Source organism: Schistocerca gregaria, chromosome 11, assembly GCF_023897955.1.
Source record: "Schistocerca gregaria isolate iqSchGreg1 chromosome 11, iqSchGreg1.2, whole genome shotgun sequence".
NCBI classification, from domain to species: domain Eukaryota; kingdom Metazoa; phylum Arthropoda; class Insecta; order Orthoptera; family Acrididae; genus Schistocerca; species Schistocerca gregaria.
This window is the reverse complement of record NC_064930.1, coordinates 103,987,668-104,007,165: the sequence shown is the minus strand read 5'-3', so window position 1 is coordinate 104,007,165 and position 19,498 is coordinate 103,987,668. Positions and strand designations below refer to the sequence as shown.

General features: G+C 44.2%; 1 protein-coding gene and 1 non-coding gene across 2 annotated transcripts in view; both read left to right on the top strand.

Moving 5' to 3' along the window:
* The window catches only part of LOC126295146 (high affinity cGMP-specific 3',5'-cyclic phosphodiesterase 9A-like), a 2,007,270-nt gene that overhangs the window by 604,564 nt on the left and 1,383,208 nt on the right, over nucleotides 1–19,498 (top strand). The gene's annotated exons all lie outside the window — the stretch shown is intronic.
* On the top strand, nucleotides 10,719–10,792 carry Trnat-ugu (transfer RNA threonine (anticodon UGU)). Its single transcript has one exon. It is a non-coding gene; the product is annotated as a tRNA-Thr (tRNA).

The window sequence follows — 19,498 nt, the reverse complement described above, 5'->3', positions numbered from 1 at the left end:
GCTGCCCGGTTGGCCGTGCTGTGTAACGCACGGCTTTCCAGGCGGGAAGGAGCGCCTGGTCCCTGGCACGAATCCGCCCGGAGGACTTGTGTCGAGGTCCTGCGAGCCGGCCACTCGGTTTTTAGGCGGTTTTCCATCTGCCTCGGCGAATGCAAGCTGGTTGCCCTTATTCCGCCTCAGTTACACTATGTCGGCATTTGCTGCGCTCACAAGTTCTACACATACGCATACACCACCATTACTCTACCACGCAAACATATGGGTTACACTCGTCTGGTGTGAGACGTTCCCTGGGGGGTCTACCGGGGGCCGAACCGCACAGTAACCCTGGGATCGGTGTGGGGCGGCGGAGGGGTGAAGTGCACTGCGGTAGTCGTCGTGGGGTTGTCAACCACTGCGGCTGCGGCGGGGGCGGAGCCTCTCCGTCGTTTATAGGTCCCCAGTTGACATGCAAACTGTGAATTGTAGGTTATTTTTTAAGTTTATTGATTCTTAGTATGCACTCTGTAACAGATAGCTGGATCGGCGCTCCTGTGCTGATGTCACTCTGTTTTTAACAAGAAGATTAGTTATTGTCTGAAAGGGATAGGTTATTGGTTCCTGCCTTCGGCTTTTGCATTGAGGGGCCTTTGCGTTTGATATAGAGAGTTATGCAGTAATACAGCCTTTATTTAACGTTGATGTGACTATATATTATATTTCATGTTTGTTTCTGCGTTTATCAACGTCCCATTGAAGTGTATTTTACGATTAGACGTCTGGACATACTGAAGTACTGACAAGTACCTAGCATGGTACGATCTCGTACGTCAGGCCGAAGGGAGGGGTGTGAGTAGATTCTTGTTTTAGGGACATTCGGGTACGCACAATTTTGATCTTTATAATACTGCTTGAGACAGAATTGGTATTCAGAGTTCCCCTTTGTACTTTTATGCTTCCCCTTTGTACTTGCGGCAATGTACACTGAAGCGCCAAAGAAACTCGTATATGCATGCGCGCCGGCTGCGGTGGTCTCGCGGTTCTAGGCGCGCAGTCCGGAACCGTGCTACTGCTACGGTCGCAGGTTCGAATCCTGCCTCGGGCATGGATGTGTGTGATGTTCTTAGGTTAGTTAGGTTTACGTAGTTCTAAGTTCTAGGGGACTGATGACCACAGATGTTAAGTCCCATAGTGCTCAGAGCCATTTGAAAGATATGCATGCGTATTCAAATACAGAGATATGTAAATAGGCAGAATACGACGCTGTGGTCGGCAACGCCTATACCAGACAACAAGTGTCTGGCGCAGTTCTTAGATCAGTTACTGCTGCTAGAATGACGGGCTATCAAGATTTAAGTCCGTTTGAAAGTGGTGTTGTAGTCGGCGCACGAGCGATGGTACACAGTATCTCCGAGGTAGCGATGAAGTGGGGATTTTCCGTACGATCATTTCACGAGTGTATCGTGAATATCGGGAATCCGGTAAAGCACGAAATGTCGGATATCGATGCGGCCGGGAAAAGATCCTGCAAGAACGGGACCAACGACGACCGAACAGAATCGTTCAACGTGACAGTAGTGCAGCCCTTCCGAAAATTGCTGCAGATTTCAGTGGTGGGCCATCAGAAAGTGTCAGCGTGCGAACCATTTAACGAAACCTAATCGATATGGGCTTTCGGAGCCGAAGGCCCACTCGTGTACCCTTGATGACGACACAAAGCTTTACGGCTCGTCTGGATCCGTCAACATCGACATTGGACTGTTGATGACTGGAAACATGTTGCCTGGTCGGAAGAGTCTCGTTTCAAATTGCATCGAGCAGTTGGACACGTACGGCTATCGAGACAACCTCACGAATCCATGGACTCTGCATGTCAGCAGGGTACTGTTCAAGCTGATGAAGGCTCTCTGTAATGGTGTGGGACATGTGCGGTAGGAGCTATATAGGACCCCCTGACACGTCCACAATTGATGGTGTCAGTTCCCTCCAGAACTACTTCAAACGTTGGTCGAGACCACGCCACGTCGTGTTCCGGCACTTCTGCGTGGTCGCGGGGGCACTGCACGATATTAGGCAGATATGCCAGTTTCTTTGGCTCTTCAGTGTATTTCTAACATAGTTTAGTTTTTAATTTCTATTCACCCTGTTTATCGTGGGTATTAATGTACGCATTTTATCAGCAGCTCTCAGAACACCAGTCATATATAGTAACTGTCGTGGTTTGTTGTCATGACAAGATTTAGCAACTGAAAACTATCGTAGCTCCCAGTCTGCTGTCGAAACATGCCCAGATCTGCGTGCACTAGACTTATGGGCCTTGTATGTTTTCATATCCAATGTGACGTATCCAACCAGAATATTCACTACACCGCTGGCATCTTTATGGAGTAAGAGCTTTACTGTAGGCCTGATCCAGTTTGGTTTCACTGGACTGGGTCACAGGCCGTAATAAGGTAATATGTCCTTCTTATTACCAGCATAGGTTGTCAATTTAAGGACAAGGCGGGTTGCATATAAAAAAAAGCCCTTCCCATCAGCTTCTGTTTCATTCTATTTTATAGGACACTGTGCAGTGTTTTTAAAGCTTTGAAAACGGGCATTTACGTGCTGGGATATTTTAGGCGGAGTATCCCATGTACGTTTTTGTTGTTGTGGTATTCCGAGACTGCTTTTGATGCAGCTCTCCTTGCTACTCTATCCTGTGCAAGCTTCTTCATCTCCCAGTACTTACTGCAACCTACGTCCTTCTGAATGTGCTTAGTGTATTCATCTCTTGGTCTCCCTCTACGATTTTTACCCTCCAGCTGCCCTCCAATACCAAATTGGTGATCCCTTTATGCCTGAGAACATGTCCTACCAACCGATCCCTTCTTCTGGTCAAGTTGTGCCACAATTCTATTCAAAACCTCCTCATTAGTTACGTGATCTACCCATCTAATCTTCAGCATTCTTCTGTAGTATCACATTTCGAAAGCTTCAATTCTCTTCTTATCCAAACTACTTATCGTCCATGTTTCACTTCCATACATGGCTACATTCCATACAAATACTTTCAGAAACGACTTCCTGACACTTAAATCTATACTCGATCTTAACAAATTTCTCCTCTTCAGAAACGCTTTCCTTGCCATTGCCAGTCCACATTTTATATCCTCTCTACTTCGACCATCATCAGTTATTTTGCTCCATAACTAGCAAAACCCCTTTACTACTTTAAGTGTCTCATTTCCTAATCTTAATTCCCTCAGCAACACCCCACTTAATTCGACTACATTCCATTATCCTCGTTTTGCTTTTGTTGATGTTCATCTTACATACTCCTTTCAAGACACTGTCCATTCTGTTCAACTGCTCTTCCAAGTCCTTTGCTCTCTGACAGAAATACAATGTCGTCGGCGAATCTCAAAGTTTTTATTCTTCTCCATGGATTGTAATACGTACTCCGAATTATTCTTTTGTTTCCTTTACTGCTTGCTCAATATACAGATTGAATAACATCGGGGAGAGGCTACAACCATGTCTCACTCCCTTCCCAACCACTGCTTCCCTCGACTCTAACTGCCTTGTACGTATCGCTATCAAATATGAGTTGTTTAATATTTTCGTGGCTATCCAGTCTCACTCAGTCCCGCCATTATTATGGAGTTTCGTATTTCTTTCGTTGGCGAATCCAAAGATTTCAAAAATGTTCAAATGTGTGTGAAATCTTATGAGACTTAACTGCTAAGGACATCAGTCCCTAAGCTTACATACTACTTAACCTAAAGTAACCTAATGACAAACACACACACACACACTGATGCCCGAGGGAGGACTCGAACCTCCGCCGGGGCCAGCCGCACAGTCCACGACTGTAGCGCCTGAGACCGCTCGGCTAATGTGGCGCGGCCGAAGATTTCTAAATAAAGGTGAAACGCTTCATTGCAACCAAGACTACCTGTCTCTTCAAGAACAGCAACTTTAGTCGCAGTGTAACAGCATGTTCCCTAAGTGTTCCACAGAAGAGTGTCAAAAAAGTTAATCAAGTGAATGCCGAAGTGCCACCCTAGGAGCGTTCTAAAGTTTTCCAGATCGAAAGCGCTGCTAGAGACACGGTAGCTAGCACATACGCAGACTGCCTCAGGGGACACGTTTTTGTCGTAGTTTCAAAGCCTCCTGTGATACAATAAAATGACTCTGCTGTTCTTTGTTAATTGGGCGCGTCAATAGTTTACTCCACGCCTATTCCCAGTATTGAGACCACGTCTGTGTATCCGTAGCGAACGTAATCTGGGGCGCTGGGTGCTCGCTGGCGTCATACAGGGGCTGCCCTGAATGAGCTCGTTAACTCCGGCAATGCTAGTGTCGGAGTTGACACGGAGCCACTTGTAATTTGCAACACTTCTCTCTGACTGTCGGCAGCTTTTTCCATCCCTCTATGTTAAACACACACTCATACACACACACACACACACACACACACACACACACACACACACACACACACACACTCACTCTCTCTCTCTCTCTCTCTCTCTCTCTCTCTCTCTCTTTGCACTCACTCTCTCTCTCTCTCTCTCTCTTTGCTCTCGCTCTCTCTCTCTCTCTCTTTCCTCTCGCTGTCCCTCTCTCTCTCTCTCTCTCTCTCTCTCTCTCTCTTTCCTCTCGCTGTCCCTCTCTCTCTCTCTCTTTCCTCTCGCTGTCCCTCTCTCTCTCTCTCTCTCTCTCTCTCTCTCTCTCTCTCTCTCTCTCTCTTTCCTCTCGCTGTCTCTCTCTCTCTCTCTCTCTCTCTCTCTCTCTCTCTCTCTCTCTTCCTCTCGCTGTCTCTCTCTGTCTCTCTTTCTCTCTTTCCTCTCTCTCTCTCTCTCTCTCTCTCTCTCTCTCTCTGTGATTTCCTCCATTCATACTAAAATCTACCTATTGTTCACGTCATTTTAACATGAACTATTGTAAAAACTAAACTCTGCCCGAGCAGGCCATGAAGGCCCAACGGTACCGACCGGCCACCGTGTCATCCTCAAAGACAAGCGTCTCTGGATGCGGATATGTGGAGGCACGTAGTCAGCACACCGCTCTCCCGGTCGTATGTCAGTTTACGAGACCGGAGCCGCTATTTCTCAGTCAAGTAGCTCCTCAGTTTGTCTCACAAGGGCTGAGTGCACCCACTTGCCAACGGCGCTCGGCAGACAGGACGTCACGCATCTAAGTGCTAGCCAAGCTCGACAGCGCTTAACTTCGGTGATCTGACGGGGACCAGTTGTACCACTGAGCAAGGCCGTTGGTTACAGCTTTTACACTACGTGACGAATATCATTGGGGACACCTAGATAGTGCGGAACTGACCACCAGAATAGGACCAGTAACAGCAAAATGGGTTGGTTGGGAGGACTCAGTGGAAGTCGCCTCACTAAGAAAACCATTGGGGAAACTTCAATCCTTCTAAAGCTCCCTAAGTCGACAGTCGGTGGTGCGAGTGTGAGTTGGAAACGTGAAGAAACAACCAAAGCTAAACTGGCACTAGGCAGTCCTGATGTACTGGCAGACACCGAACGTCCAGCATAGCGGAGGGTGGTTGTAACAAAAAAAAGGCAAGAAACCGGCAGATGGAATCACTGGTGAGTTCTAAAGTGCTACCAGCAGTGCAAGCTGCATGTAGGGAGATGAAGAGAATGGGGGACGATGGCTGAGCGGCTTCTCATGGGGCACACACTGCTGTGGATGGACGATCTAGAGATGCTGACTGGCAATGTGAAGAAAAGTATTTTCGAAAAAGGGGAACTTCTCGACATCAAATGAAAGTTTAAGTTTTAGCAAGGACTCTCTGAACACCCGGCAGGGTAGCGGAGAGTGGTAATGCGCTGCCTCCTGGACTCTCGTAGGCGAGTCAGCCCCGGAGCAAATCCGCCTGGCCGGTATGCCGGCTAGCCTGTATGTGGTTTTTATGAATACCAGGCTGGTCCCCACGTTCCGGCTCAGTTACACGTTTCACAGACACCTGAAAAACCGTTTACACTATTTCATGGCTTACACTGGACGCAGACAGCTGGGGTACACTTACTCTGTCCAGGGGAGTTCGGGTTGGTGACAGGAAGGGCAAATCCTGTAACATTTCAGTGACAATCCCTCCCCTATTTCGGGATAATACAAAACATACTGCCATTCTTTGAACTTTTTCGATGCATCCCGTCAGTCCTATCTGGTAAGGATCCCATACAGCGCAGTAGTGTTCTAAAAGAGGACGGACAAGCGTAGTGTAGGCCGTCTACTTAGTAGGTCTGTTACATTTTCTAAGTGTCCTGCCAATAAAACGCAGTCTTTGGTTAGCCTTCCCCACAATATTTTCTATGCGTCTCTTCCAATTTAAGTCATTCGTAACTGTAATTCCTAGGTATTTAGCTGAATTTACGGCCTTTAGATTTGATTTACCGTGGAACTGAAGTTTAACAGATTCCTTTTAGCACTCGTGTGGATGACCTCCCTCTTTTCGTTATTTAATGTGAATTGCCAGTTTTCGTACCATACAGATATCTTTTATGAATCGTTTTGCAGTTTGTTTTGATCTTCTGATGACTTTATTAGTCGATAAACGACGGCGTCATTACAAACAACCGAAGACGGATGTTGAGATTGTCTCCCAAATCGTTTATGTAGATAAGGAACCTTAGAGAACGCCTGAAATCACTTCTTTTTTACTCGATGACTTTCCGTCAATTACTACGTACTGTGACCTCTCTGAGAGCAAATCGCAAATCCAGTCACATACTGAGTCGATATTCCATAAGCACGCAATTTCACTGCGAGCCGCTTTACAGCGTCAAAAGCCTTCCGGAAATCCAGGAATACGGAATTAATCTGAAATCCCTTGTCAATAGCACTCAGCACTTCATGCGAATAAAGAGCTAGTTGTGCTTCACAGGAACGATGTTTTCCAAATCCATGTTTGACTGTGTGTCAATAGACCGTTTCCTTCGAGGTAATTCATTATGTTCGAAGACAACATATGTTCTAAAATATTGCTGCATATCGACGTTAACGATATGGGCCTGCAATTTAGTGGACTACTCCTACTACCTTTCTGTCCAGTCTTTGGGTACGGATCTTTCGTCGAGCGAACGGTTGTATATAATTGTTAAGTATGGAGCTAATGCATCAGCTTACTCTGAAAGGAACGTAATTGGTATTCAGTCTGTACCACAAGCCTTGCTTTTATTAAGTGATATAAGTTGCTTCACTACTCCAAGGATATTTACTTCTGTTCCTCACGTTGGTAGCTGTTCTCGATTCGATTTCTGGAATATTTACTTTGTCTTCTTTTGTTAAAGCATTTCGGAAGGCTGTGTTTAGTAACTCTGCTTTGCCAGCACTGCCTTAGTCTCTCCATTGCTATCGTGCAGAGAAGGCATTGATTGTTTCTTCGCACTAACATACTTCACCTACGAGCAGAATCTCTTTGGATTTTCAGCCATGTTTCGAGAGAAAGTCTCGTTCTGTAAACAATTACAAGCATCTCGCATTGAAGTCCGCGCTAAATTTGGAGCTTCTGTAAAAAATCGGCAATGTCTCTGAACTTATTCCATACGCTCGTACCTTCGTTAACACCCTGCAGTGGGGCACAGAGTCAAATGCTTACGTAAATGTATACATATGGAATCTTTTTCCCTTCATCGGTAGTTCTCAGTATATCAAGAGAGGAAACGACAAGCTGAGTTTCGCACGAGCCGTACTTTCTAAAACCGTACTGATTCGTGGACATAAGATTCTCATATATACGAAGACAGTAACTTGTTGTCGAAAGAACAGTTACTGTAGATGACCGTGCAGCTTTTCGCTGGAATAAATGATGACTGACAACCTCAGCTGCCGACAGGTGTTGTTGATATACCTCGATGTGGACAGATGAAAATGTGTGCCCCGACCGGGACTCGAAACCGGGATCTCCTGCTTACATGGCAGACGCTCTATCCATGTGAACCACCGAGTGCACAGATGAACAGCGCGACTGCAGGGACTTATCCCTTGCACGCTTCCCGTGAGACTCACATTCCCAACTGTCCACAATTCTACATATGTGTTGTCCCTTATAGACCACCCACTCAATTCTCGCGTCAACAACACCTGTCGGCAGCTGAGGTTGTCATCATTTATTCCACGGAAAAGCTGCACGGTTATCAACAGTAACTGTTCTTGCGAGAACAAGTTGCTGTCTTCGTATATATAGTTAAAGGCTACCCAGCCATTGACCTTCGTCTGTGCGAATGCGCACAGCTTGCCCCAACTCTTCCGGGAATCGCCAAAGCGTGCGCGAGTAATGAGTGGATGGGAAAATGTCTGTTGTTGTTGTTGTTGTCTTCAGTCCTGAGACTGGTTTGATGCAGCTCTCCATGCTACTCTATCCTGTGCAAGCTGCTTCATCTCCCAGTACCTACTGCAACCTACATCCTTCTGAATCTGCTTAGTGTACTCATCTCTCGGTCTCTCTCTACGATTTTTACCCTTCACGCTGCCCTCCAATGCTAAATTTGTGATCCCTTGATGCCTCAAAACATGTCCTACCAACCGATCCCTTCTTCTAGTCAAGTTGTGCCACAAACTTCTCTTCTCCCCAATCCTATTCAATACCTCCTCATTAGTTACGTGATCTATCCACCTTATCTTCAGTATTCAATACCTCCTCATTAGTTACGTGATCTATCCACCTTATCTTCAGTATTCTTCTGTAGCACCACATTTCGATAGCTTCTATTCTCTTCTTGTCCAAACTAGTTATCGTCCATGTTTCACTTCCATACATGGCTACACTCCAAACAAATACTTTCAGAACGACTTCCTGATACATAAATCTATATTCGATGTTAACAAATTTCTCTTCTTCAGAAACGCTTTCCTTGCCATTGCCAGTCTACATTTGATATCCTCTCTACTTCGACCATCATCAGTTATTTTACTTCCTAAATAGCAAAACTCCTTTACTACTTTAAGTGTCTCATTTCCTAATCTAATTCCCTCAGCATCACCCGATTTAATTTGACTACATTCCATTATCCTCGTTTTGCTTTTGTTAATGTTCATCTTATATCCTCCTTTCAAGACACTGTCCATTCCGTTCAACTGCTCTTCCAAGTCCTTTGCCGTCTCTGACAGAATTACAATGTCATCGGCGAACCTCAAAGTTTTTACTTCGTCACCATGAATTTTAATACCTACTCCAAATTTTTCTTTTGTTTCCTTGACTGCTTGCTCAATATACAGATTGAATAACATCGGGGAGAGGTTACAACCCTGTCTCACTCCTTTCCCAACCACTGCTTCCCTTTCATGCCCCTCGACTCTTACGACTGCCATCTGGTTTCTGTACAAATTCTAAATAGCCTTTCGCTCCCTGTATTTTACCCCTGCCACCTTTAGAATTTGAAAGAGGGTATTCCAGTCAACATTGTCAAAAGCTTTCTCTAAGTCTACAAATGCTAGAAACGTAGGTTTGCCTTTTCTTAATCTTTCTTCTAAGACAAGTCGTAAGGTTAGTATTGCCTCACGTGTTCCAATATTTCGACGGAATCCAAACTGATCCTCCCCGAGGTCTGCATCTACCAGTTTTTCCATTCGTCTGTAAAGAATTTGCGTTAGTATTTTGCAGCCGTGGCTTATTAAACTGATAGTTCGATAATTTTCACATCTGTCAGCACCTGCTTTCTTTGGGATTGGAATTATTATATTCTTCTTGAAGTCTGAGGGTATTTCGCCTGTCTCATACATCTTGCTCACCAGCTGGTAGAGTTTTGACAGGACTGGTTGTCCCAAGGCCGTCAGTAGTTCTAATGGAATGTTGTCTACTCCGGGGGCCTTGTTTCGACTCAGGTCTTTCAGTGCTCTGTCAAACTCTTCACGCAGTATCGTATCTCCCATTTCGTCTTCATCTACATCCTCTTCCATTTCCATAATATTGTCCTCAAGTACCTCGCCCTTGTATAAACCTTCTATATACTCCTTCTACCTTTCTGCCTTCCCTTCTTTGCTTAGAACTGGGCTGCCATCTGAGCTCTTGATATTCATACCCGTGGTTCTCTTCTCTCCTAAAGTCTCTTTAATTTTCCTGTAGGCAGTATCTATCTTACCCCTAGTGAGATAAGCTTGTACATCCTTACATTTGTCCTCTAGCCATCCCTGCTTAGCCGTTTTGCACTTTCTGTCGATCTCGTTTTTGAGACGTTTGTATTCCTTTTTGCCTGCTTCATTTACTGCGTTTTTATATTTTCTCCTTTCATCAATTAAATTCAATATTTCTTCTGTTACCCAAGGATTTCTAGCAGCCCTCGTCTTTGTACCTACTTTATCCTCTGCTGCCTTCACTACTACATCCCTCAGAGCTACCCATTCTTCTTCTACTGTATTTCTTTCCCCTATTCCTGTCAATTGTTCCCTTATGCTCTCCCTGAAACTCTGTACAACCTCTAGTTCTTTCAGTTTATCCAGGTCCCATCTCCTTAATTTCCTACATTTTTGCAGTTTCTTCAGTTTTAATCTACAGGTCATAACCAATAGATTGTGGTCAGAGTCCACATCTGCCCCTGGAAATGTCTTACAACTTAAAACCTGGTTCCTAAATCTCTGTCTTACCATTATATAATCTATCTGATACCTTTTAGTATCTCCAGGGTTCTTCCACGTATACAACCTTTTCTATAAGGTACAATACATATGTAGAATTGTGGGCAGTTGGGAATGTGAGGGATAAGTCCCTGCAGTCGCGCTATTCATCTGTGTCCTCGGTGGCTCAGATGCATATAGCGTCTGCCTTGTAAGCAGGAGAACCCGGGTTCGAGTCCCGGCCGGGGCACACATTTTCAGCTGTCCACATCGAGTTATATCAACAACACCTGTCGGCAGCTGAGGTTGTCAGTCATCATTTATAAGATGCTCAGTCTTAAGAAAGTTTATTACATTCGAACTGAGAATATGTTCAAGGATTCTGCAACAAACGGAAGTCAGAGACAGTGTTCTGCAGTTTTTATTCCGTCGCCTTGTGTGTGTGTGTGTGTTTTATTTAATCTAACTTTGGGAGACGTCGCCTGAGCGGTGTGTGGTCGAATGTAACGCTTTGTCCCAGCTCTTTGAAGGCACCGCTCATTGAACGGGTGAACGAATGGCGGAGAGACGCTGGTGGAATCGACATCAAAGTGGCGCGGTCCCTATGGATGGGTGTGGACCATCTAAAGGGAAATTGGAGGAGCCTGTGGGGGGGCTGATGTAGTGGATAACCGGGGAGCGAGAGACAGAGACAGACAGACAGAGAGAGAGAGAGAGAGAGAGAGAGAAAGAGAATCATATTGGCAGGTGAGTGGTACCTGCGAGCACGGGGTACGCGGTCTGAAAATCGCCGAGGTAAGCCTCAAAGGGCTATCGGGGGCGTTAATTACTTTCTGGCTCGCTATTAAGCCGAGGAAAGGACCCCTGCCTAACACACGGCCTGATTAGATCTCGTGTGTGTGTGTGTGTGTGTGTGTGTGTGTGTGTGTGTGTGTGGCGTGTGTGTGTGTGTGTGTGTGTGTGTGTGGTGTGTGTGTGTGTGTGTGTGGCGTGTGTGTGTGTGTGTGTGTGTGTGTGGTGTGTGTGTGTGTGTGTGTGGTGTGTGTGTGTGTGTGTGTGGTGTGTGTGTGTGTGTGTGTGTGCGTGTGTGTGTGTGTGTGTGTGTGTGTGTGTGTGTGTGCGTGTGTGTGTGTGCGTGTGTGTGTGTGCGTGTGTGTGTGTGTGTGTGTGTGTGCGTGTGTGTGTGTGTTAGTCGGAGAGGCCGAAATTTCGCTCCCCCCATCACCGCCACGCCTGCCCAGCTGCTGTACAATATGCTGTTGCAGACAGTAGTGAAATATTCCACCCTGTTCCTCTGTTTGGCCTGTCACGTCCATTACAACTGCTGGCTGAGTTAAATCTTCGTGCGCATCTGCCGCGTTCTGCACCATACGTTCCCCACATCTGGATCTTCGCCGTTGGCCTTTAAATTTGCAACGCAGCACACTCAGGTGGCTTGCACGAAATGTCAGATTGTGTGTGACGTGCTTGGGCGTGCAAATGATTTTTCGTTTCAGCACAACCGCATAAACACACACTCTGTGATCAAAGGTATGGCCGGCCGCTGTGGCCGAGCGGTTGTAGGCACTCCAGTGCGGTACCGGGTGTCTGCAACGGTCGCAGGGTCGCATCGTGCCTGGAGCATGGATGTGTGTGATGTCCTTAGTTACGTTTAAGTAGTTCCAACAAGGGAACCACCCTATCGCACCCACCTCAGATTTAGTTATAACTTGGCACACTGGATAGGCCTTGAAAAACTGAAAACAGATCAGTCGAGAAAACAGGAAGAAGTTGTGTGGAACTATGAAAAAAAAAACAAGCAAAATATACAAACTGAGTAGTCCATGCGCAAGTTATGCAACATCAAGGAGAGTATGAGCTCAGGAGCGCCGTGGTGCAGTGGTTAGCTGACTGTCCACAGCGAGGGTAGACGCAAACCATACTTCCCCTGCGTTACTCCTGTGCATTGGGACACTTGCATTGCCTGCGCGCTGCTACGCCATTTGAAGTCAACCCAGTTAAAATGTACGCACTGCACCGGCGGAAACTGAAAGGCTTCAGGCTGTTAATGGTTTGTGTCTAACCTCTGCCACTGGTAACAATAACAATAGTAATAACACACTACTGGCCATTAAAATTGCTACATCAAGAAGAAATGCAGATGTAAACGGGTATTCATAGGACAAATATATCACACTAGAACTGACATGTGATTACATTTTCACGCAATTTGGGTGCATAGATCCTGAGAAATCAGTACCCAGAACAACCACCTCTGGCCGTAATAACGGCCTCGATACGCCTGGGCATTGAGTCAAGCAGAGCTTGGATGGTGTATACAGGTACAGCTGCCCATGCAGCTTCAACACGATACCACAGTTCATCAAGAGTAGTGACTGGCGTATTGTGACGAGCCAGTTGCTCGGCCACCATTCACCAGACGTTTTCAATTGGTGAGAGATCTGGAGAATGTGCTGGCCAGGGCAGCAGTCGAACATTTTCAATATCCAGAAAGGCCCGTACAGGACCTGCAACATGTGGTCTTGCATTATCCTGCTGAAATGCAGGGTTTCGCAGTGATCGAATGAACGGTAGAGCCACGGGTCGTAATGCATCTGAAATGTAACGTCCACTGTTCAAAGTGCCCTCAATGCGCACAAGAGGTGACGGAGACGTGTAACCAATGGCACCCCATCCCATCACACCGGGAGATACGACAGTATGGCGATGACGAATACACGCTTTCATGTCCGTTCACCGCGATGCCGCCAAACACGGATGCGGCCATCGTGGTGCTGTAAACACTACCTGGATTTATCCGAAAAATGTTTTGCCACTCGTGCACCCAGGTTCGTCGTCGAGTACACCATCGCAGGCGCTCCTGTCTGTGATGAAGCGTCAAGAGTAACCGCAGCCACGGTCTTCGACCTGATAGTCCGTGCTGCTGCAAACGTCGTCAAACTGTTCGTGTTGTATTGCAAACGTCCCCATCTGTTGACTCAGGGATCGAGACGTGGCTGCACGATCCGTTACAGCCATGCGGATAAGATGCCTGTCATCTCGACTGCTAGTGATACGAGGCCGTTGGGATCCAGCACGGCGTTCCGTATTACCCTCCTGAATCCACCGATTCCATATTCTGCTAACAGTCATTGGATCTCGACCAACGCGAGCACCAATGTCGCGATACGATAAACCGCAATCGCGATAGGCTACAATCCGACCTCTATCAAAGTCGGAAACGTGATGGTACTCATTTCTCCTCCTTACACGAGGCATCACAACAACGTTTCACCGGGCAACGCCGGTCGACTGCTGTTTGTGTATGAGAAATCGGTTAGAAACTTTGCTCATGCCAGCAAGTTGGAGGTGTCGCCACCGACGCAAACCTTGTGCGAATGCTCTGAAAAGCTAATCATTTTATAATTACAGCATCTTCTTCCTGTCGGTTAAATTTGACGTCTGTAACACGTCATCTTCGTGGTGTAGCAATTTTAATGGCCAGTAGGGCTCTGAACCCACTATCCAACATGCTAAATAATACAAATTGTGGATACAATATTGCTGGAACATACCAACACAAAATCACACATTTGCTACACATGGATGATCTAAAACTATTGGCAGCAACAAATCAATAACTCAACCAATTACTAAAGATAACAGAAGTATTGAGCAATGATATAAATATGGCTTTTGGAACAGACAAATGTAAGAAAAATAGCATAGTCAAGGGAAAACACACTAAACAAGCAGCTTACATATTGGATAACCTCAGCGACTGCATAGAAGCGATGCAAAAAACACATGCCTATAAATATCTAGGATACAGACAAAAAATAGGAATAGATAATACAAATATTAAAGAAGAACTAATAGAAAAATATAGACAAAGACTAACAAAAATACTGAAAACAGAACTGACAGCAAGAAACAAGAAAAAAGCTATAAATACCTATGGTACACAAATATTGCCCTACTCATTTGCAGTAGTGAAATGGAGTAACACAGACCTAGAAGCACCTAATACACTTACGCGGTCACAATGCCACAAATATAGAATACATTCAGCAACAGAAAGATTCACATTAAGCAGAAAGGAAGGAGGAAGGGGATTTATCGACAAAAAAACCTGCATTGTGGACAGGTAGACAATGTAAGAAAATTCTTTCAAGAACGAGCAGAAACTAGCAAAATATACAAAGCAATCACTCATATAAATGCATCGGCTACATCATTGCAATTTCATAACCACTTCTACAACCCTTTAGATCACATAACATCAACAGATACGAAGAAAGTAAGTTGTAAAAAGAAAACACTACATGGCAAGCACCCGTATCAACTAACACAGCCACACATCGATCAAGACGCATCCAACACATGGCTAAGAAAAGGCAATATATACAGTGAGACTGAAGGATTCATGATTGCAATACAGGATCAAACAATAAACACCAGATAATACAGCAAGCATATTATTAAAGATCCCAATACCACAACAGATAAATGCAGACTTTGCAAACAACAAATAGAAACGGTAGATCACATCACAAGCGGATGTACAATACTAGCAAATACAGAATACCACAGAAGACATGACAATGCAGCAAAAATAATACATCAGCAACTTGCCATAAAACATAAACTAATAAAACACGCTCCTACATACAAGTATGCACCACAAAATGTACTGGAGAATGATGAATACAAATTATACTGGAAGATGACCTCTATAACAGATAAAACAACACCACATAACAAACCTGACATCATACTAACCAATAAAAAGAAGAAATTGACACAAGTAATCGAAATATCCATACCTAATACAACAAATATACAGAAGAAAACAGGCAAAAAAATGGAAAAAATAGATCCAACTGGCTGAGAAAGTCAAGCACATGTGGCATTAGGATAAAGTTGACATTATACCAATTATACTATCAACTACAGGAGTCCTACTACACAATATCCACCAGTACATAAACGCAGTACAGCTACATCCAAACGTATATATACAACTATTGAAATCTGTAATTATTGATACTTGTTCAATTACCCGAAAGTTCTTAAATGCAATGTAACATATACCGCACAGTTAAAAGGAAGTCACGCTTGATCATTTTCCGCGTCACTTTCCATTTTTAACCAGACATAGGTCTGAGAAAGGAAAGAAATAATAATAATAATAAGAAGAAGAAGAGACCAACATCAGAATTATATAAATACACAGACAAGATTACGGATACAATAAGGAAAAGAAGAATGCAGTTCTACGGACATATCCACAGGATGAATGAAAGCAGAATTTCAAAGCGAATTCTTAAAGTCATCAACTCAGGCAGGGGAAAAACAAAATGGATAAAAGAAGTTTAAGAGGACCTCAGACAAGCACACATAACAGTAGATGATGCAGAAAATAGAACTGAATTCAGGAACATCGTCAAAAAACATAAATTTGACACCACAACACAGAAGAGACCAGGATGCAAATGGACAGCGGAGCGAAAGAAACAACACAATGAACACATGAAGAAAATTTGGGCTCAGAAAAAAACATAAACAATCATCATAAAAGGAATTCAAGTTCAAACGCTCTCTTAAATGGGAATAATCGAAAATAATAATAATAATAATACATACATACAGCAGTATTGTAGCCCTTACGTAGTCACTGCTGTATCGTGCTGTTAATTAATTCATTTATATGTTTCGAAGCCAGTAAAGAAACAATTTCTCAACTACTGCAGGGTACAACTCGAAGATTTTTCGTGATGTATTTAGTATTTGTCACTTACATGTCTCACTTTTATCATCGGCTATGGACAGGACAAAGCACAACATCGTTTGTAATTGATGAAATATGTGATGAATCTGTAACCTCCACCGCATTAATGATACTAATTGAGAAAAAGTAATTATTGATGACTTATATAACCAGTATTAGAGTTATACAAAATTGTAATAACAGTAACGACCTTTTGAAAATAATTTAGTTTCGTGATTGAACCAGAATCGAATCGTTTAGTTTTAGTTTTTACCCCTCAGAAAATATCTTTTTATCCCTCAGGGGGTAATTACCCCCAGGTTCGGAACCGCTGAGGTAGATAAATACATAAACTCGCAACGAAATATTTTTTTTATCCAGTGACCTTTATCCGTTGTCGAGGTACGATGGTTTAAAATCGAGCTAAATGTAGCATGTAAAAATCACTCTTACGCGAACGGAATGCGCGGGAACTGTGTAAAGTGAAACGAATAAATAAAAAAAAATGCATTATTGCGATAAAGTTGAAAACGTGCTGTCCAACATCTAGCTTCATTTGGATTTTACGTGGGACAAACAATTTTTTTTCTGCGAGTTTTTAAGCGCGCTGCTTCCATATTTCAGATTTCGAATTTTGTAAGAAAATAGACACGATACGTGTAATTAATTATCGTGCTGTTGTTTCGTGAAAGCTTGATCCGCTGCCACGATATAAGCAACATCGCTGGATGGACAATTTAACAAAACATATACCGGATCAGCAGTCGCTCGAGTCAGCAGAAATATACATCTGTTTGCAAGCTATGACAGAATTATGGTAGGGCAAATGACTTTTCCTATGCGTTATTGAAGATGTCAGTTGCTCTTAAAGGAGCACATTATTCAGCAACAAAAATCTCTGATCATTTGCCCAACAACATAGTCTGGCAGGTGGCAGATCAAATTTTAAATTTAGCTTAAAATCATTTCTTTTGGACAACTTCTTCTACTCCATGTTTCTGTTTCAGAAATGGTAAAAAAAAGTGTACCTCTAAATGTAGTTGCATGTATAGAACTAAAAATTTCAGTAATGTTAGCACTATTCATGTGTGTATACATGTCTTGTAATCTGACTTGTTCTACATCATATCGATAAATAATAGGGAAAATGATCTACGGAACGTAACTAAAACTAAATTAAAAACTGGGAGCTCGAATGAAAAATGCTCCTATAATAGCACAAAAAAGGCGAATATGGCCTGGGTAAAGTTAAGGATGCAAAAGGCGTGATCTAGCTTTTTGACTTATCTGGAAGCTGCAAATACAGTTAAATCAAAACATCCTGTCATATTCGTGCTTTTTTTACGAGTTAACCCTACTTCCCCAGCGCTGTGAGCTCTCTCAGATGCGTGATGTTGGCGCACCTGCTTGTTGCAGTTCGTAGGCTAGGGTCCCAGATCCCGTGCCCAAAATCCACAACAAATGCGCCCATAGGACAGAATGTATAATATCATGTGCTTGAAGGGCAGTTGTTCGGGGAGAGGGAGGGGGGGGGGGGACATCACATTTCTGGTGGTGGATTTGTTCCTGCGGGGATGACATCATGTATCATGTTACTTTACTTGACGTACTGTGTTATGGGGGTGAAGTGCATCACTCTGTGAAAACGAAACCCTTACAGGATAGCTTTGTCGTGTGTGTGTGTGTGTGTGTGTGTGTGTGTGTGTGTGTGTGTGTGTGTGTGTGTGTGTGTATGTCTCTCTCTGTCTGCTTGTCCGACTGTTGGGAACTTTTTTTTCAGGAATGTGTTGACGTATGGAGTTCAAATTTATGTCTTGTTTTAATGTGTACAAGTTTTAATCTTCTATGTCGATTCAGTCAAAAGATTCAGCCTATTATGTACAATATTTTTGATACTAGGAAAACGCGCTCACCAAAAGTTATAGGATGCTTCCCGTTCACGTAGAATCATGAACTTTGGTAAGAAGCGAGGTTTCTCCGTAAAAGTAAGGCAAGAAAACCTGGAAATTGTTAATGTGTAATGATATAACACGAAAGAAATATTGTTTTGTCCTTTTCTTATCTATCTGTCAATGAAATGAAATGTCGTGTGGCTAGGGTCTCCCGTCGGACAAACCGTTCGCCGGGTGCAAGTCTTTGAGTTGACGTCACTTCGGCGACTTGCGTGTCGATGGGGATGAAATGATGAAGACATCACAACACCCAGTCACTGAGCGGAGAAAATCTCCAACCCAGCCGGGAATCGAACCCCGGCTCCTTTCCATGGTATTCCGTCCCGCTGACCACTGAGCTATCGAGGCGAACTGTTTGTCCATTAAGACCGCTTTTCCTCTGAAACACCTTGGCGTATCAAGTTCAAATTTGTAAGACGTACTAAAGTCTCTGGTTCCTCAGTGGTGTAGATGGTTCAAATGCCTCTAAGCACTGTGGGAGTAAACATCTGAGGTCATCATTCCACTAGACTTAGAACTACTTAAACCTAAGTGACCTAAGGACGTCACACACATGTATGCCCTAGGCAGGATTCGAACCTGCGACCGGAGCAGCAGAGCGGCTGGCGGTGGTGTAGAAAATCCTAGCTTCTAAGTCAATGAAATCAAAAGACTCGACCATTTGCGTCACACATGTTGATACTCGTAAACTCACTCGTCAGAGCCTATAGGGCACATTCCGTTGACCTAGAACCATGAACTTCGGCAGCAAGAAAGGTGTCAGAGTGCAAGTAAAGTGAAAAATCTGAAACTCGTTACATTGTAATTATATTACATATACACTCCCGGAAATTGAAATAAGAACACCGTGAATTCATTGTACAAGGAAGGGGAAACTTTATTGACACATTCCTGTGGTCAGATACATCACATGATCACACTGACAGAACCACAGGCACATAGACACAGGCAACAGAGCATGCCCAATGTCGGCACTAGTACAGTGTATATCCACCTTTCGCAGCAATGCAAGCTGCTATTCTCCCATGGAGACGATCGTAGAGATGCTGGATGTAGTCCTGTGGAACGGCTTGCCATGCCATTTCCACCTGGCGCCTGAGTTGGACCAGTGTTCGTGCTGGACGTGCAGACCGCGTGAGACGACGCTTCATCCAGTCCCAAACATGCTCAATGGGGGACAGATCCGGATATCTTGCTGGCCAGGGTAGTTGACTTACACCTTCTAGAGCACGTTGGGTGGCACGGGATACATGCG